Source organism: Neolamprologus brichardi, chromosome 15 (assembly GCF_056152115.1).
Source record: "Neolamprologus brichardi isolate AB-2024 chromosome 15, ASM5615211v1, whole genome shotgun sequence".
Lineage (NCBI taxonomy): Eukaryota > Metazoa > Chordata > Actinopteri > Cichliformes > Cichlidae > Neolamprologus > Neolamprologus brichardi.
The window spans coordinates 13,035,214-13,048,472 of record NC_142118.1 but is presented as its reverse complement, the minus strand read 5'-3'; the positions used below and the strand labels follow the sequence as shown (position 1 = coordinate 13,048,472).

The window sequence follows — 13,259 nt, the reverse complement described above, 5'->3', positions numbered from 1 at the left end:
CTTTGTTTTAATTTGAATTATTTTAAATCCCCGATCGCTGAGCTAAGTATATACCAGGATTTAACTAAGGAGAAGGAAGAGAGGGAAAAAAAAGAGCTTCCCAGTTGTACGCCTCGCTGAGGTTTTAGGCCTGGATATTTTCTGCATCTCCACCATTTCATTTATGTCTGCATTTCATTGAGCTATAATTACCACCACAGAGAGCTGGATGTTCTCCAGTGTCATCAAAACAATTGAAAATTCTGGTGTAATAGCTCATAATTATCACTCTCTTATTAGTAGAGAGCAGTTGTTTGGATAATATGTTGGCTATGACATGGGTGTTGCTGCTCCTTTCGATCACATGGGACAAAAATAAGACACATGGGTGAAATTAATTGAAAACAACAAACACTACACAGAAATGCTCCTCAACAAAGGCCACTGTAATCATTATAATAATAATAAGGATAAAATAGTTAAAGTTAGATTTGTAATTAATATGCACAGAGTGGTTGGATAGCTCCCTTTTAGGTCTTTTTCATATAGTACACAAGAAAGTGCTAAATCTTTGGAAATCCTGAAGCTGTTCATATTTAACAGTGTATATGGTGATCATTTTTAGCTATTCAGTGTAATTGCATTGCATTACTGCTTTGATGTGTAATTGTTAGTGGCAGCCTGGTGTTCCCCCGTGGGATAAAAATTACACGCCTAACAGAAAATGTTACATGCATATACCGGGTCCCATTTGCCAGATTTGCAACTTGCAAGCTGTGATTTGCAATATGAGATGATCTCCTGCATCCTAATTTTAACACATTTCATTAGGCTAAACAAACGGCTCGCACGTCGTGCCTGAGCACGCGAGAGCCCTTTAGCACTCGCACATGTACTAGTGAGTAAAATTGACTTGTGAAACGCGGCGCTGCCAAGTGCACACACCAGTTGTTTTTGTAACACGTGCCTCTGGATGCTATTCTGAAAAGCAAATCTGGAGCACGCATGCATTTAAACAATGCGAAATGCAACATTTAATCGTTTTCTTCATTAGACTTCTCTCTTAATGCCGCATGACACGATGAATCCTCTGTGCCCCAGTTCCAGTCGAGACGTGTTTGCTTTCTCCGGTGGTTAACGCGTTTAAACGAAATAATTGCATGCGTATTATTGGAATGATCTCGTCATTACCACCAGTAACTACCAGATCAACAACGACTCAAATTCTATCAGCGGATTTAAATGCAGTGTTTGTGTGTGTCACAGATTGTGCCTTTTAAAATAATTTGTGATAAGTATACTTCATTTCTGTTTGGGTTCAAATTAGGGATAATGGGAGCAGAAAATGAATTAGGAAGAGAAAGAGGAGGAAGCAGTTTTGCCCAGAAATGGTGCACAGGGGGTAAAGAGCAGCAGGGAGAGAGATGAGAACAGATACCTAGCTGCATTAACGAGCACTGCTGGGAGTAAAGTGGGAGACACCCACACAGCGAGAGCAGAATGAAAAAGCTTGCTAGGTGGCTGCTGCATGCCATTAACAATGGGTTTACCATGGATGTTTACATTTAAATGTGTGTTTGTGGCGCACAGCATGTATGTTCGAAACACCTACAGGAGGATTCAGTTGCCTGTTCCAAGAGGGGAGGACTTGGCTCAGATTTGGCATCACTACTGGGTTTGATACAGAGCATGACTGCCTGGAAACTGACAATAGGAAGACAATATTGACACACGAATCCCTCTCCCAGTGAGCTTCATTCATACAATATTCCAGCCAAATGAAGGTCCTCGGCGTGGGTGTTGAGCCAAATGTGGTGCTCCCCAGTGAGAATACTATTGAATGCATACTGTAATTTTGCTTGATATGAGTCACACGGAAAAAAAAACTTGCTAGAAATTAAACTGAGCATTTGAGGGAATCCTTTTATTTGTTCAAACTGACTTCTACCCCACAGCTGAAAGTTCAGCAGTATCATAAATATTCATCATTTATTATTTAGTGGGATTTTTTTTATAATTCTGTTTTGTACAGAGTTCAGCTGATACATATTATTTTGAAATGTAAAATATCTCCTTCTTACCATCTCTGATAACAGCATTTATAGATTTTCTCAAACCTCCTCCAGTATCAGTCATTTTCTAATCAGTCATCATTACAACCTGGTCTGCTTTATATCGACAAACCGCTTTTCTTTGCGCGGAATCACAAGGCGCTTAGTTATTGTATTTGATACTGTACAGACAGAGCCAGCAGAACAAACGCCACATAGGTTCGCAGGTTGGTTGCGTCCATTAGAGCAATGTGATCCCCCCCCCTCCTCTGATCCCGGTTGGCAGAGGAGAGAGCCTTTTAAAGACAGCGACTGTGGAGAGCAGACACTCGATGCCCTGTGCCGGGCACCACCAGCTGGGCTTGGCACAGTATCAACATTATTAGCACCAGTGCTCCCTTGGTCCATAGAAGCCTTTTGTGAGTGAGAACAGCCAGGGAGAGAGGGGGGAATTAAAAGGCAGATTTATTATCCTGCTTTCCTTTGGTTTTACTTTCTCAAACACATTTCACTTCACTGTCTTGTTTGCTTGTTGTGTTTACCTTTTGTGTTAATAAAGCAAATCAAATGAAGCACAGTACGGACACGTTTTTACCTTTATATAAATGCGTAAAGATTAAACGCAGACCACACTACACATGCAAGGCAGAGATTCCTCTGCAGTAATGTAAGCACACCCCCGCTGGTGTTATGTATAGGACAATAAGGGAATTTGCAATCAGAGACTGCAACCATCATCAGATCCCTATCATCCAAATAGCCCCTGGAGGCCAGTGCAAGCAGAAGAAGCTGTGTATTATGGTTGCACTTAAGCTCAGGAATATTGGGTGGCCTTGGGATCACTTGGCAAGCTATCATCTTTCAAGAAGCCATCCCTCCCACCTACACTCACAATCACATGGATGCTCAATATACATATATACATAATTCTTTTACAAAAATGTATAAACTGCCATTTCTTACTATTAAGCTAAAATAAATATCCTAAAAAATAAGAGAGAAATCCAGTAATCTTCTATAAGTAAGAGCTTTCAGACACATAAACACACAAACATACACAGATGCATACAAATGAGATATTAAAGAAAAAAACGAAAGAAAAAACATCGACCACAGGTCACTGTAGCGTCAGCAATGATTTTCCGAGTCAGTCCAAATTCTGACACATAGCTGTTTATTTGGTTGACTACTAACAAAGAATATGATTCAGATCATTTTCATTCTAATCAGAACATTCAACGACCCCCTCAGGATAAAGCTGATCACTCAGATTTCGTATTGATTTGCAGTGACGCAAACCATTGCGAGAAAAATAGCCCACAGCATTCTGGCAAGTGCAGGGTAAGAATCTGAAAAGGGCTCAGGTTTTTTCTTTCATTAAATATGAACATATCTTGGATCTTGTGCTGTTTACTTCTACTTTACTACATTTCCAAATACCAATTTAGTTTCTAATTTCCAATGTGCATAATTGGACAACTTTTAATGTTTTTCCAGATGGTTAAAATTCTTGTGTAAATATAATGCGCGTGAAAACTTTTGATAAAGATGTGTCTCTCGTATGCACCCATGAAAACCAAGAAGTATTTCATGTCATTCTGCAAACCAGTTATTGCAGTTCATACACAAAAAACCTGCATCGCATAAACAACAGAGTTTCTTGTTGTTGTTGTTTTGTTTTGTTTTTTAATTGATACCATCTTGCTACTCTGGTAACCTGGGGAGAGACCCCCTAACAGTAAAATGGCCACTGTTAGCATTAACCCAGATGTAATTAACACTGCCTGTGTTGTTTAGACAGTGGATCAAGTGTGGACTCCTACATCCTCCATTTTCACTCTTCTCTCCTCTCTGGGCATGCGAGTCCAACAGATGGTAGGGAATTAAGAAGGACTGTTCAGTCCTTTAACAACCCCCCTCTCCTCCTTCACCACACTGCCGTTTAGATCTAGCATTCTGTCATAGCTGAAGCGTAGCTTTAAATGACCCCCTCATTTAATCATAAAACATGTTTTTTCTTCTTTCCGCGAGGTTGAATAGTAAAAGCTTTGTCACTGTGGAAATTTTGGAAGGCATTTGACATGAACTGAGGGAGATAAAAATCTTCAGAACAGGCACCTACTAGCCTCTTTAGCAAAACCTGGCTGGATGCTGATTAAATACGAGAAAAGGCCATCATATTAAACAGGCACTTAATCAGGTGAGGGTTAGGCTGCATGGTGTTAATTAAGGCGGACTCTGAAATGGACCGTGCTGCCAGAAGCATGCTGTTGCCTGAAGGGTCTGGTGGGACACCACTGCTCTGAGCAATCACGGCCTCTTTTTGTCAGACTTGATAAAGTAGTCAGGCACGGCATCATATTTGATATTTCGTGCATGTCGCAAGCTGTGATATTTTTAACCATGCTCGTATCTTGGCTCCAGAGATGGCGGGCAGTGTGTCACTTGGCTGGTTCGTCGCGTTGTGGTTTTGAGTGAACATTTTTTTGGACGGGACTGTCAGACATTTTCTGCTACAGTCATTTCCAATTTAGCTTCTTGGTCTTGTTATGTGCTGGATTTTTAAAAATGGGGGGGGGAGTAAAACAAATCTTCGTAGGTAAACCCTAGCATTCTGGCAGCAACACCAGTAGTTTGTTTGGAGCAAACAGAAGATGGACTAGATAGTTGGCACGCGCTGCCTGGGCATATTTGAACTGCTTCACCAATTTAGCTGTGTAAACCAACTGTTTACAAAATCTGACTGGGATATAAACCTCTTGCTCTCTCCCCTTCTGCCTTGAGATTACAATTCATCAGCATTAAAGGGTTAAACAAGAAAATAGCATGAGCGGAGGTTAGCAATAAAAGAAGTCTTTGAAGCAAAAAGATCACTTAGACATTAATAAAAGCACTATGTAAGGTCAAAATGGAGGTTTTGTCAACATTAAAGCATCTGTCAATGTATGATAAGGGCACCTTAATAATTCTACATCAGTACTAAATCAATATATATAGACATCAAGCAGAGTTCTGTTCGCATTCTCATGATTCCCAGTGGACCCTCTCTTTCAAACCAAAAACCTCTGCAGTGTAGTCCTTTATTCCCCTTTAAAGTGTGCTTAAATCTACAATAAAACCATGAATGTGCTTTCACATAAATCCAGCCACCATCAATGAATCAGTTACCCAGGGGTCCTTGTTGGAAGAAGCGAGTTTTACTTCCCTGTGACAAAAACCTCATTTAAAAAAAAAGAAAAAATTCCACACGGCTGCTGCTCTGTTGCTTCAGCATGTGGAAATGCAATGTGAGAAAGGGATTAAACCTCTAATGCACAAAAGAAAAAGGGGGAAAAAAATAGCAGTGACGGCACTGGCAAAGCCCTCATACATTCATACTCTGAGCAATACTCACACGCGGCTCTGTGAAATACTTAAGAGAGCAACTGGGGAAGGCAGAGGGACGACAAAGGGGATGAAAGGGAGGAAGAGCCAGGCTGAAGGGGGGAGGGATCGGGGCAGAGCACAGGCAGGCAGAAAGCGAGGAAGACACACGGAGTGGAAAAGTTACGGACGGAGAGAGAGACGGCAGTACACTGAGTCGCAGTCACCCAAGGGTTTTTTTTCCTCCCCAAAATGATGTGAATGCCTGCTCTTCCCTCTCTGCTAGAGAACCCAGAAAAGCCATAATATGCCCCATAAATCACATATGTCACATTTCTGTGTTTTTTCCACTCTAGTCTTTTTCTTTCAAGAGCCGAACATTTGCACAATTCTCAGTGCAGTGACTTTCATCACCCAGGGTCTCATGTAAGACGCCACTGCAAGAAATACAGCACAGTGCAAAAGTTTTTGGCACCAACTTTTGGAAAGATGGTTTCAAATGCTACTGGGATTTTTTCATATTCAAAAATACTAAACACTTAGTATTTTAGTGGCCACTGTTTCACAGGATCACCTTTCTCGAGTACACTTGCTGAGAATTTCTCACTGAACTTGGCATTTAGGTTGTTAATAGCAACTTACCACAGTTTCTTGTGGATTTAGGCAGCATTAGTGTCTTTTCTCCTCACTTCATGCAGTCTCACGCTGACTCAAAGATGCTGAAATCTGGGCTCTGTGGGACCCATACCATCTGCTCTGGGATTCCTTGTTATTCTTATTGCTGAAAATACTCCCATCAAGTCTGGCTGCATGTTTAGTGTTATAATATTAAATTAATATCAGGCGTCTACCTAATGGTAGCGCATGATGAATGAGAGCAGAACTGCAGCACATGCTATATTGCAATTTATTTGTCATTGTACTAAAACTAGCAAAAACATGACAATGTAGACAGATTTTCTTTGGCATCAGAAACATCTGTAAACTGTTTTCTTCTTGGAAATGTTGGAATCATCTGTTATTTGTCACTTGTTGGAATACATTTGCATTATTTTAACTCCAAAATCTGGCTAATGTGTCTCTGCTTTTGTGCAAGAACACAGAAAAAGAATTTGCAAAAACAAAAAAGTTTCTAATATGAAACTTTAGCTTTAACAGGGGGATCTAGTTAGCCCGTCTCCACCCCAAGGTACCATTATCTTCATACCAGCTCGTCAAAATATGCCCAGTTGGTTATTTTTGTGCAAAACCACAGTTTTTATTACCTCTTCTATCTGCTAGCTGAATGCATCACAGGTGTTGGTGCCAGACGGGCTGGTCTGACTATTTTAAAAACTGATGACCTACTGGGATTTTCTCATACAACCATTTCTAGGAATGATAGAATAGTCTGAAAAAGAAAAAAATCCAGTAAGTGCCAGTTCTCTGGGCAAACATGAAAGCATGGATCCATTCTGCCTTGCCTCAGTGCTTCAGTCTGCTGCTGCTGGTGGTGGGGGGTATTTTCTTGGCAGAGTTTGGGCCCTTTAATACCAACTGAACAGTGGTTAAATGCCACAGCCTACCTGGGTGTTGTTGCTGACCACGTGCATCCCTTTACGACCACAGTGTACCCATCTTCAGATGACCGCTACCAGAAGGATAAAACGGCATGTCACAAAGCTCGGATCATCTCAAACTGTGGCAGTGAGTTCACTGTACTCAAATGGCCTCCACAGTCACCAGATTTAAATCCAATAGGGCACCTTTAGGTTGTGGTGGAACCACAATTCAATTCATGGATGTGCAGCTGACAAATCTGCAACAACTCTGTGATGCTGTCATATCAATATGGACAAGATTTCTTAGTAGCACCTTGCTGAATTTATGCCATGAAGAATTAATCTCCTCTGAAGGCACAAGAGGGATCAATCCAGTACAAAGTGTACCTTAAAAAAGCGCTTTGTATGTTTAAGCCACTAAGCGTGAACATGTTGAAAGATTGTGGCTACTGAGTTTAACTGTGTGGTTCTGAGTTAACATGCCTAGAGGAGTCTCCTTTTGTGTCTTGTTTTCAAAAAGGAAAAGCGCTTGCTCCAGTGTTTCAATCAACAAACGGTGGAAAGTGGTATTGATCTTCTGAGTCTCATCAAGTAATTAAACATCGAGCAATTAAGTATATTTTTCTAAATTGTTATTCTAAGTAATGGAGCTGGAAGTGACAGAGATGCTCAGCCATTGTCAGTGAGCTCAAATTTGTCTGAGCAGGCAGCTCGCTTTTGTTTTCCACACTGGTTGGAATTCAACGAACAATTATGTACAGACATTTCCCATCAGTGTCCATACTTAATTTAAATCTCGGCAGATTAAAAATAAATGCGATATCTCAGTGAGCGGGCCTGTGAGTGAGATCGCACGCCCTGATTGAAGTTTAAATTATAAACCATTCTGGGGATTTTTTTTAATAACAAAAGAAAAATCAAGAGACGATGTAGAGACGTAATTGTTAAAAAGTTTAGAAATGCCGCCATTTATCTGACAGCAGAATCTGAGACTCTAATGCTTCCACAGACGGTGCAGTCAAGCAGCACAAATACATATAAAAAAATGAAAGAAATGAATAATTACCTCCTTCTTCTATCAAATCATCAAACCCCATGGGTCCGCGTGTGATCCGAGGGCAGAGTGACTTCAGCTCCAAGAAAACAAAGAGCTTCCCTCTCTCCTGCTGACATTGTGACTCTGATGCTGACGGCAATGCTGTGGGGATGTGTGTTTGTTGGGGTGCATATTTTTACATGTTGTGTGCGTATGTGTTGTTGATCTGTACCTGGCATCTGCAGTGCAGTGATGCATGATAAAAAACAGGTCATTGCAAATCTCATTAAGCCTAATCAGATGTATATGATATATATATATATAAATAGTGGAGTTTCACTGTCCATAAGCAGCCGTGGTGGTTGTGAGCGTGTGTGTGTGTGTGTGTGTGTTTATGTGTGTTTTGTTTATGGGAATGCTGTAAAGAGGATAGCTGATAGCTGAGGTGAGAAGAGAAAGAGAGATGTCGTTTTTCATGGCGCTACATTATCAGAGGAATTATGGCATTATGCACAGGTGGAGAGCCGGTGTGAATACTGATGCAGCGAAAATGAATATATTTGTATAAACACACACACAGAGACAGACATGCACTCAGCAGCTTGCTCGGCGGAGTTTGCAGTCCACCTGATTGAAATGAGGAAACTGCATGAAACTACGGCAAACCAGGCTTGCCTGTAGGAAGCTTACACATTGAGGTTGGTCACTGTCTGAGAGCGATCTCCTTCATGTGTGTGTATTCGGTGTCCGCACGTCTCACTAATTGGTTCTCGCATGCATCTTAATATATTTGCATGTTACTCACGTATCAAGTTTATGAGAGGGGGGATATGCAGAGATGAACTAAGATATAAAGGACTGGAAAGGAAGATGTACTGTGCAGAGGTAAAATGCAAGTTGTAAATTGAAAGACAATTGTTTCTGGACTGGTACATTTAGTGATGGTAATGAGCAGTGTTTGATTTCAGATGGTTATGTGGGTGTTTGAGTGAAAGAGAGCGAGAGAGAGAGAGGAGTGGGGAGAGAAAAGAGAAGGACAAGGAAACAAAGGTTTTGGGCATCTTCTTTGAAACCCTTTCTCTGCTGTATCTGAGTGTCCCAGGGGTTTGAGATTGGTTCCACTTAAAGCACTTAAAACACCCCACAGGACCTGTGCTTGGCTCTGTAATAAATATCAAGATCGCTCTTGGATTGTTTTTAAATTGAATGCAATCTGCCAGAACTATGAGCCATCATTTCATATTTTTTCCTCCTTGATCTTTGCTTCCACTTGATGCCAGCCTCGTTTTGCTTCCATCATAAAGGGATTTTCAGGAATAGTTCTGTTTCAGAGTCAGAAAAAGATCTTTGACTTATAAATCATTTGAGCCAGAAAATATCTGATATATCACAGAGATCAAAAGTTAAGAGATGTGGGAAATATCTCCACAAATGATTTTAAGAATGCTACCCATACATTCAGGGACCACTTCATTAGGTACACCTATTCAATTGCACATTAGTGCAAATACCTAATTAGCCAATCATCTGGCAGCAACTAAATACACTGAGGATTGTAGACATGGTCAAGATGACCTGTTAAAGTCCAAGCTAAATTAAAAAAGAGGAGGGGGCGATTAAAGTGACTTTGAACATAGTTGATGGTGCCAGATGGGCTTATCTGAGTATCTGCAGAACTACTGATCTAGTGGATTTTTTCCCACACAACTATCTCCAGGGTTAACAGAGAATGGTCTAAAAAATAGAAGATATCCTGGAAGCAGCAGTTCTCACTGCTTGAAGGCAACAGCAACTTAAATAACCACTCATTACAACCAAGATATGCAGAAGAGTTGAAGCACTGAAGCATTAATGGGCTACAGCAGCAGAAGATCACACTTAGGTGCCACTCTGGTCGTTTAGGAGCTTTAAACTAAACTAGATAACATGGGAAAGGTTTCTGCTGCAGCATTCGGATAGTAGGGTCAGAATTTGGTCTAAACAACATGAAAGCATCAATCCATCTTGAATCAACACTTCAGGCTGCTGGAGGTGGTGTAATAGTGTGTTGACTATTTCCTTGGCTCAGGCCAACTGAGCACTGTTTAAACACCACAGCCTACATGAGTGTTGTTGCTTACTGTGTCCACCCCTTTATAACCACAGTGTATCTATATGTTGATGGCTGCCTGCAGCAGGATAATGTACCATGGCACAAAACTCTAATCATCTCAAACTGGTTTCTCGAACATGACAATGACTTCACTGTACTCAAATAGCCTCCACAGTCACCAGACCTAAATCCAACAGGGGAGAAGAACAAGAGATTCACAACACGGGTGTGCAGGGGACAAATCTGCAGCAACTGTGTGATGCTATCATGGCACTGACTGTTTCAAGCATTCTGTTGCCACAAAGAATTGAGGGAGTTCTGTAAGCAAAGGGGATCCAACTGGTACTAGAAAAAATCTACCTAATAAAGTGGCTCAAATAAAGGGAGGATGGAGAAGTCAAAAGTGCAAACGGAGCACCACCGACCTGTCTTCTGTGACCACAAATAAATACCTTGCCATGGATGTGTACAGACAGCTCATCATAAAGTAGTCTGGCATTTATTCTACTATCTTAGCTGCTGTTTGTCAATTGTACTCATACTACATGGATTTCACCGTAACATGTCTTCCTTGCCACTCTATTATCACATTTACTTGTAAAGCAGACATAATAACATCACAAATAACAATCACAAACCCTGTGTAAATTCAGAGGTCAGTCATAATAATTATCATGTGAATGTGCGACTCCGCTCGGCTGTGCGGAGCTTTATGGAGAGTTTCAGCTCAGTAAAACAGCAAAACGGAGCAACTGTACTCTTTTGGTTCAGTCTCACCCCCCTCGTCGCAGCATTGACTGACACTGCTGCTCTGTATCAGCAGGAGGTATAAAATGCAACTGTTTACTAAAGGTTTATGATATCAACTGGAAATGGGGCACAATTTCACAGCTCATTTCAGCTGCCCCGTAAGTCAGCAAAGAGTCTTTTACTGTTTATGCAGGTTTAAAACCTTTCATATTTCAAAGCTTAGAAAATATTTGCCACTGAGGAAGATACCCTGCTTGTCTCCAGTGCATATTTATGTATTTGTGCTTAAGAAACTCTCCATATTTTTTTTTAAAAGGAAATAAATCATTTGGACGAGAATAAAATCTTTATGGGTAGCCCTTTCTATGACAGCTTGGTAATCAGATGGACAGAAGGTAATAATAATGAAATAATGTGTTATTACCACTTAGTTACAAAGTACTAATAACCAAGTAGTGTAATAGCTTGTATCGACAGTGGCTATTGTGGTTATATATGTCTAGCTGGGGGTTTCTTGTGTGTTTGTTTGTTGGCTTGTTTTTAAATATACTGACTTTCAAGTGGTCGTAACCTGATGTGCTGCGATAGGTCTAGGCTGCTGAGGGCCTTCCCATGATGCATTGAGTGTTTCTTCTTCACTCACCTTTTGTAATCACTGTGTGCTTACACACCACTCTGCATTTAATCATTAGTTACTATTAATCTCTGGCTCTCTTCCAGGCCTGTTTTCCTTCCTTCCGTCACCCCCAACCGGTCATGGCAGATGGCTGCTTCTGCCAGAGGTTTCTTCCTGTTAAATGAGCCTTTTTTTCTTCTTCCTATTGTCGTCAAGTGCTTCGGCAAAGTTTAATTGTTGAAGTGTTCTTTGTATAATTGTAGGATCTTTGCCTTACAATATAAAGCACCTTGAGGTAATTGCTGTTGTGTTTGGTGCTATTTAAATAAAGTTTAATTAAATTGAATTTTATTGATTATTATTAAGCCTACTTTCTGGCCCTTATTGCACAGTTAAATATAGTTAAATCCAATGTTACTTAGATATAACCATTGTTGAGGCAAGATGTCATTTGGTAATTATTTAGATATTACTTCATAATTTAGTGTTATAACATTCTGTTTCCTTATAGTACCTTCTTGTGTCCTTAATTCAATATTACCACATTATTACCAAGCTCTAATAGAAAAGTCTTCCTCGTTATGCTACAAATAGCTTAGGAATAAACAAGCAGCTCAAAATCTGGCATTTCTTGAAGGTAAAGGCACAAGTTCATCTGTTAAGCTTTTCTAAAAATGAATCATCACTCTCCTGTCACACATCAAGCTTGTGCTTAAGCACTCCAATTTCACTTCACATGCAAAGCTATGAAAAGTGAACTAAAAATAGACTTCCAAATAGGGAATTTTGATAGATTTTAGAAAACAAGATGTAAGGCTGTTATTCCCAGAAGTGTATTTCACAGAACATCTTTGTAGCCAAGACGATTAACTGAAAAGACAGTGTGCACCGCAGTTTGACCCAAAAGAATAAAGAGTTTGTCAATGGAGGAGTTGGAATGTGATATTGACTGATTTTGGAGTGGGGGAAAAATTCAAGTAGTTTAGAGGAAAGTTAAAAGGTCAGTGGCAAAATTTAAATGAAAAGGTATTTAAAAAAGAAATAGCAGGCTCGGAGATTTAATTTGAATTTCATAAATTCTGCAATGCCACAGCCAAACTAAAATCAATCAAAGAATATTATCCATGGAATAAATGCATTCAGAATGTGTTACATACTTTTGAAATTCAGTGCAGTGGACGGGGATTGAATGTGAATAATACTTATATAACTTCTTTTTTTTTTTTTTTTACATAAATTGCTAAAATAACTTGATTCAGTCCAACAGCAAGTCTTAGTCGGCCAGCAAACGAATGATTGGACGTGACAAACTTTCCGTTCAAAGGAAAGAAAATAGTACTGACTGTGTTTAAAACTCCTCCTCGCTATTCAAGAAATAGAGTAGTGCAGTGACAGAGTCTTTTCCTAGTGAGTATTTGTCACGAACACCACACACACACACACACACACACACACACGCACACGCACACTGCTGCCACTGGGAGAGCAGATATGGCCCTAGCTGTTCCCTTTTCCAGGAAAGCATTGGGGATGAAAGAGCGCAGAGATAGGTCTCCCATTCTCTGATCTACTGCTGCCTTTGACATCAGCAGTCATCAACTCCAAAAGAAGAGGAGAAAAGGGGGGAAAGAAAAAAATCATCAATCTTCCCTTCACTGCAACCACACATGAACTCCATCAACTCTGTCTATTTTTCATTCCATTTCTGCTACCAGGGAACTCTCTCTCTCTTTTTTTTCTTTGCTGTTAGAAGTAAGATGCATTCCTTTACCTGACCTCTCACCATTTATAAGGCTTGGTATAAAGTGCACAGAGGGCATGCGCTTTCTCC

General features: G+C 40.3%; 1 protein-coding gene across 2 annotated transcripts in view; it reads left to right on the top strand.

Moving 5' to 3' along the window:
• The window catches only part of LOC102793567 (glutamate receptor ionotropic, kainate 2), a 64,481-nt gene that overhangs the window by 26,856 nt on the left and 24,366 nt on the right, over positions 1–13,259 (top strand). The window lies entirely within an intron of this gene.